This window comes from Theobroma umbraticum, unplaced genomic scaffold (assembly GCF_002168275.2).
Source record: "Theobroma umbraticum cultivar Fairchild unplaced genomic scaffold, ASM216827v3 scaffold_146.0, whole genome shotgun sequence".
Taxonomy (NCBI): domain Eukaryota; kingdom Viridiplantae; phylum Streptophyta; class Magnoliopsida; order Malvales; family Malvaceae; genus Theobroma; species Theobroma umbraticum.
In genome coordinates this window covers 2,867,153-2,874,578 of record NW_018397265.1, presented here as the reverse complement: position 1 = coordinate 2,874,578, position 7,426 = coordinate 2,867,153, and positions in this window count along the sequence as shown.

Genomic DNA, 7,426 nt, shown 5'->3' with positions numbered 1-7,426 from the left:
AACAGTTCTGCCTCGGGATTCGTGATGAGCGCTCCCACAAAGCATCGGACGGTTGTTATTCTCCGTCAATCTTCTCTCCATTTCCCCCTTTTTTTTTAATAATAACCGTTCATTTTCGTTACATTAATTTTAAATTAAAAAAGAAAAATAAAGAAATGGAAATCGGATGGTTTATACTCGTATATTCTAATATTCTCGAGTCTGCAGTGCTTTTTGGAGCATGATAGGATTATGCCGGGAATTTTCTGACCCCAACTGCTGCCTTTCATATAAGTGCAAGGCAATTGAATTATCCGATTCATGTGATTGTGTTTTCAATTGTGACAATGCCTAATTTTCCATCAACACAAAGAAAATGCAATTTAATGTGATTGATAATAGAATAATTCCTATGAGCATAGTTTTTAATGAGACAAATTATTCATAATTTCACGTAAATTTATTAATATTCGAAATAAACAATCTACTTTAAATATGTAAACCATGCTAATGGTATATTTGAAATGAAAGTGCCCATTATCGCATGTTACAAAAACCTTAATCACTCTTGTACTGTATTCATCTCTTTCTCTTCTCTCTTGAACCGTCCTTTCACACCAATCAATTAAGGTTTTTCTAAATTTGCTTTCCATTAAAAGCTTCCCTTTCAATTTAAAGCTTCATCCTATAACGAAAAAGCCATAAACTAGTTTCTAGTTTCAAATCCTTTAAATTGTGATCTAAATCAAGTTACCCAAATTATGATTTAAGGTTAAGGTTCATCAATAGTGATTCATCGATTTTGTTGTCTTCGTAATAAGTATTGTGGTTTTTATGCTGTTGTGATAAAGGTTAAGGTTAGAGTTTTTATTAGGATTTGGGGATTTAGGGTGAAGGTTATAGTTAAGTTTTTGATTAAGAATCGGGGATTTAGGGTGAGGGTTTAGGGTTCTATTAATGCTTAAAGCTCATCCAAAGCTATTAGGACGAGAATTAGCGTTTAGGTTGGGATCAAGATTGTGTTCAAATTTAGGATTTAAAAATTGGAGTTTTAGGGTTTGTAAGAAATTAGGAGATTCAATGTTGAGGTTCGAGTCGATACACTTTTTATAAGCTTAATTTTAACTAATCATTTAAATTTTTTGTTTAGTTGAAATATGAAAATTATTTTTTATAAGTTTTAATCTTTAAATTTTATATTTTAAACAAAAAATTACTAGCAAATCAAAATTTTCTTTTGATTTCAACATGATAAATGTTTTTTAATTTTTAATTAATAAATTAATATGAAAAATCTATATTTTATTTAAAAATAAATTATTAAGGAATATATTGATAGTTTAAATTAAAAAATAATCATCATTTCAATTCATCTCTATAATCTTCAATTCTATTAAAAAATATATACCATTTTTAATTTTTTCATCATTTTACATATATAAATATTATTTATAATTAATTTTAAAATTTTTTACCATATCCTACAATACGATACTTGATACTAAAAAATAAAATTTCAATATACAATATATATCTCAATTTAACAACTATGCCTATAAAAAGAGGCATAGGCACCTTGTTACATTAATGTATTAACAAAAATTTTAACACATTTTTTATCATGTTATCTTTTAGATTTCACATTTTCTCTTGTAAGGTATTTGGATTGGCAACATGTAAAGCGGAAAGGCGACATGTTAACTCAAACGTTAGTGCACTAAAGCGTGTTGCTTTAAGTAAAGTTGTAGCAAGAACCCTAGTACCAAAGTCATACATAGTGAATACGAGTGATCTCCAACCCCTCTAATTGATTGAGACCATACTTATGGGTCAAAATTTAGTTGAGTCCTTACCGAACATTTGTGATATGTATAAGTGTAGATTTTCAATAACATTTTAAAAACGATTGTCATTCATATATTTGGCTAAGGAACAATATGAATATTTAAAGTAACCATTGTCAAGATTTAAAGGATAAATCAATCAAAATTCATGTTGTCATACCTCATCGCATATCAAATAAGGATCTAATTGTAAAAACCAATATAAAAGTTTAAGTCAATTACTAGTAGCAATTTGAATTTAAGTCTTGAAAGCCACACGATTTAGGCCTAAAAAGTTATTAGGCCAATAGTAGTTAGACTTAGGTCATTTCAATTGGTATCAAAGCATGTACCAATCCAATGTGGGCATCGATATTACATTGGAAAGATCTTGATCTTATGGAATGTGTTTTGGTTGTAATTGTGATGTATGCCTTTAATGAGGATATCAAGGATTTGAGGGGGTGGGATTGTCATACCTTATTCCACATCGTATGCGAATCTAATTGTTAAGACATTTATCAAGGTCTAGGTCAATCATTATTAGCAACTTAACATTAAGGTTTTGAAGACCATATGGTTTAGGTTTGAAAAGTTGTTAGACCAATGGTGCTTGGACCTAAGTTATTTCAAATGCATAGTAACGAGTCGTTAGACACTCTTATGCATGCAATTTACAATTTTAGGAAATGTAATTAGTCATTCCAAATGGGTTAACTACATTAATTTAGAATAGTACTCAATGAAACACCAAGTTAATTATTAATATAACAAATTGCAAATAAACTTTCCTAAGAATTATTAAAATAAAACATTGTACTTTAAACATTATTAAGAAATTTAATGGAAATAATTCATACTATACTCTTGTTGGTCCTAAAGAGCATACTAAAAAGGGTGAATAGTACTTTTAGAATGACACGAAAATTCTTTCTAAGTAAAGAGCTGATTAAGGGAATTTGAAAATGAAAATTTAAAGCTTGCTTGAAAAATGATTTAAATGCTAAGAGTAAAAAGAAAATAAAAGAAAGTGAATAAAATACAATGATTTATAGTAGTTCGATCCCTTTAACCTACATTCATTACCTTGATCTCATAATCAAGGATTTTCAAACTTGTTGGGGTTCGACCTCATGCTCAAACATGAAAATAATCAATAAATTAGAAATAGAACACAGTGAAAAAAATAAAATAATATTTAATTAGAGAAACAGTCGAATCTTAGAGGATCAATGTTTATATTTTTTATGTAACTTTCAAATTAATTATGAACATTTATAAGTTTAGAAGTTACATAACTTGCTCTAGATATTGTAATCAAGAGCCAATTAAATCAAAATCTTTGCTTCTTCACTTTTAGGATTTGTCAAATCTTCAGCCACCCAAGTGTTTGGCCTCTTACAATAATCCACACAGTGACCGAATAAGACCTTATCAAAAGTAGGATTTTACTTGTGCTAGCAAGTTTTGTTTCTCAAACAAAAGGATTAAAATTTCTTACCAAATCGTATTTTTATTAGTCAAAGAAAACTATTTTTCTTTTCTTATTTTATGAAACAGCTGAAAAGTGGTTTAAGGCTTCAAGTTTTTTTAGTTTGCTAACATAACATATTTATATAGCCAAACTAATTTGTACCCCTAAATACAACAATTTTATTTTAATTTAATTAAGTCTCTATGGACTTAATTAATTTTTCACTTTATTTTGATCTCTTTCAATTAAATCCAACTTAATTAATTATCCTTATTTAATCTCAATCATGTCACTTAATGTTTGTGACTCATTAAGCTTCTAACATATTAGCAATAAATATAAATCATAATTAAATATCAATTTAATAATTAATATTATATTTATAGATCATGAGTGGCATCCAGGAATACATCATGACTACTTAAATGCTAAAAAGTCAATTAAAGAATTTGATAAAGCCCTTCAGCGATGAGCCTCTTAGTGCAATATGATCGTTACATCAAATATCCCGAATATATCATTAAGCATGGCTCGGTGTTTACTTATAACATTCCATATTAGTTCTCATAATTCATGACTAACCTTACGAATTTAGAAAATTAACTTTCCTCAAATTCATCATGCTTTGGTCAAAGACTTTATACAAGTTAATCAAGAATTGAGAACGAGTGAGATACATTCCCTCATATCACTTGGGGTGACGAATCCTCTCTTGGCCACTTATTCACTTTCGCATGCTTCATGACATATCCAAAAACACCTTATTTAGGCATCTGGTTACTTCCAAACTCGTAAGTGAAATCAAAGTATGTCATTCCTCATACAAGATGACCTAGGGTTTTAACTCTAAGGACTAGTTGCATGACTATCACATGAGAATATTTTTCATAAACTCTTGAGTGAAATACCAAATAGAGTTCTCATAGCGGGTCATGTTTAGTGAACTTATTCTTTAACAAGCACCTACATGTTATCCTGCACCTATATGTTATCCTCAAGTATCCCATATACTTCAATCTATGAGATCAATTGTTTACTTTCCAAGTAAGGAGGCTTAACATATATTGCTCTTTGAGCATTGTCAATGCCCTATCTTGACAATACAATGACTAGAAATAATTTTAGGAACATGATTTTGATACATAGTCATCTTATAATTATAACAACTTTACAATTCTCTTGCAAGGCCTTTATGTTCTACGGGCTTTATCCAATTAGTACTTAATAACTCCTTATTATTGCATTAACATGAAGGAAAATCTCTATCGCATATAATTATGCGATTAAATATGCATTAAATGACAATATATATTCTTTGACCAATATAATTGGCTCAAGGGCATATACCAATAATCTCCCACATGCACTTGAGTCCAGGATCGAACTTTTTCGCTTGACAACTATGTCTCTACTAGGACAACTCATATTACAATATTTGGGAATATGTTAATTTACATGTTTGACAATCTCCATTATCATAATCGAAATACTAATTTAGATCACAACAAAACCTTGATTCCATTATTATAGCTCTTGTTGTTACTTTAATAACTCGGAATCCTTTACTACTTCATCAAACCAATGATGTAAATATCTTTTCTTTTGTAACTTAAACAAAAGATTTGTATCTGATTATAGATATAATGCTACAATTATCTCTTGTTTTGGAACCAGTCCAATACAACTGCTCAATCATGACTCTATATCACTTTTAACATTTAGGATTCTCCAATGTTAAACTTTTTAACATAATCCTAAATTCTTTTGTTGAATCCCTTTTAGGCTCTAATCTTTAGTTTCATTTTGTTTTTCTTGGACTAGTAAATGTATCTTATACACTTTTAATGAGTAACTTATCTTACTCTTACTAATCTTATGATGTGCACAAAATATGTTTATCTTATTTAATGTATTCAACTATTTTGAATTTATTACATTGAATAGAGATTGTTATTCAATCATTCATGTTGGATTATTTAGTATATTCATCTTATATGAGTAGTGCATCAATATGCATCTTACTAATGGTTTGTATTTAATGGATTTATCTCATGAACTATGCACCTTTATGTATCCCTTTAAATCAATTTTTTGTGCATAGATCTGATCTATTGGATTTCATAATTTCATGACCCTTAACCTTTAAAGTGTCATTAGCTTCCACTATTTCTATAATGTCTAGAAATCTTACCAAGTAAACTTATTTACTTTCTTTTGGAGTGTTATATCCATAACTTTTATGGATAGGTGCATATTATAAGTTCATCATTAGTTATGGGATGAAATCTTATCAAAGGTTAGTTCATGTGATTAATTGGGTTTGGAATGCTTTGTATCATCTCTTATGTATACAATATGATAATCAAATGTTATTCAATTCTAAGCAATATTAATTTAGATATTTTATCTCAATAAGAATTCTCCTTAACCAAATGTGTTCATAATCCTATTATGAATTCATTGAGTTAGGACTCATTTTATTTAATTCAACTCATTAATTTTCTTTTTGATTCATAATCCAAAGAAAAATAATATCACAATAATCTTATGATTATGACTTAGTATTGATTATCATATATGGAAGGTTATTCTTAAGGATAAATAATTTAGAACAAATCCAAAATGAAATGAGATGTAATGTAAATATATATATAAGCTAAGCATCTCATGCTAGCAAAATATAAATTTATGTTTCCTAAACACAAAATAAAATATTTAGTCATAGGCCTAAAACCCAAACATCTCATCTTGGCAATCATGCCATGAAAACATTCAGTGTTCTAAAATTGTTTATTGTTTCACAATCTAATTTAGGTCAACAAGCTTGATCACCATCAACTAAGGTTGTCGCCTTCACGGTTTTATTCTTCACTGCTCCTTGTCATTAGTTCCTTCAATATGTCATACATATTAAAACCATTAATAAAGAGTAAGGTATCATATACTAAGTAGTGAAAAATAAATCATCATATAATTCATATATGATGTGAAAGCTTCCTTTTGTTTCTTTCCTTTGATGGATTCAAAATAATCCTTACAATTGCGCCTCTAATGCCCAAGTTTGCCACAGAAATGGCATTTGTCATTGTTCTTATCCTTCTTCACTCCTTTAGTAGGCTTCATACCTTTCAAAGTTAATGCCTTTTCATCCTTGTCTTTTTTTGAAAATTTTCTTTTCCTATTTTTTTTCTTAGAAGAGACAAGATGAACTAAAGGCTTCTCCTTCGCAATGGTGTTCTCAACCTATGTGAGCATATTCAATAAGCTTGAAAGGGTTACCTCAATCTTGTTCATGTTGAAGTTCAACAAAATTGTGAATAGCTCTCTATAGTGAAGAAAGTATAAGGTCTATGCTCAAATCATGATCCATAACCCAACCCAACTGTTCAAGTCGAGTGATATATCTTACACACATAAGGCCTTACTGGCTTCCTTTAGACATCTTACATTGAAACAATTCTCTTGAAATGTCGAATCTCTCTATGCGACTTTCCTTATCAAACAATTCTCTAAGGTTTATGATAATATCTAGAGCATTCATAGCTTCATGTTGCTTTTGAAAATCTAGAGCCATACTAGCCAACATCACACATGTGGCTTGATCGAAATCATCCATATAAACTCTATAGGCCTCTTTTTTCTCATTTGTAGCATCATGGTTAGGTTCTTCCGAAACAGGACCATCAAGGACATAAGCCTTTTTCTCTTGTTTCAAGAGAATCTTGATATTACGAAACCAGTCAATGAAATTTGGGCTTGTCAACTTGTTTGTATCAAGTACGCTTCTAAATGACAAACTATTCACCATGATAGATTTATATCCTATATAAATCAACATATATGATTATTAGTCATTAAGACAAGGTTTTAAAATCTTATATGATTATCCTCAATATTTTATTAAAATAATAGCTTTCCTTTACTATTTCGAGAAATTTAACCTTTAAACTCTTTATTGAACTAAGACCCTTTTCATCCCAATATGACCTTGAGTGACTCAACAAGTCATAATGAAAATTAATTAGGTAGGTCACTTAGCTTACCAATTGTATCTTATATAACTCCTAGATCAGTTAGGTGACAACTCCTTGTCTAAACGAATCAAATACATTTTGCCTAACTATGCCTCTAATACTATGCGATCATGTGT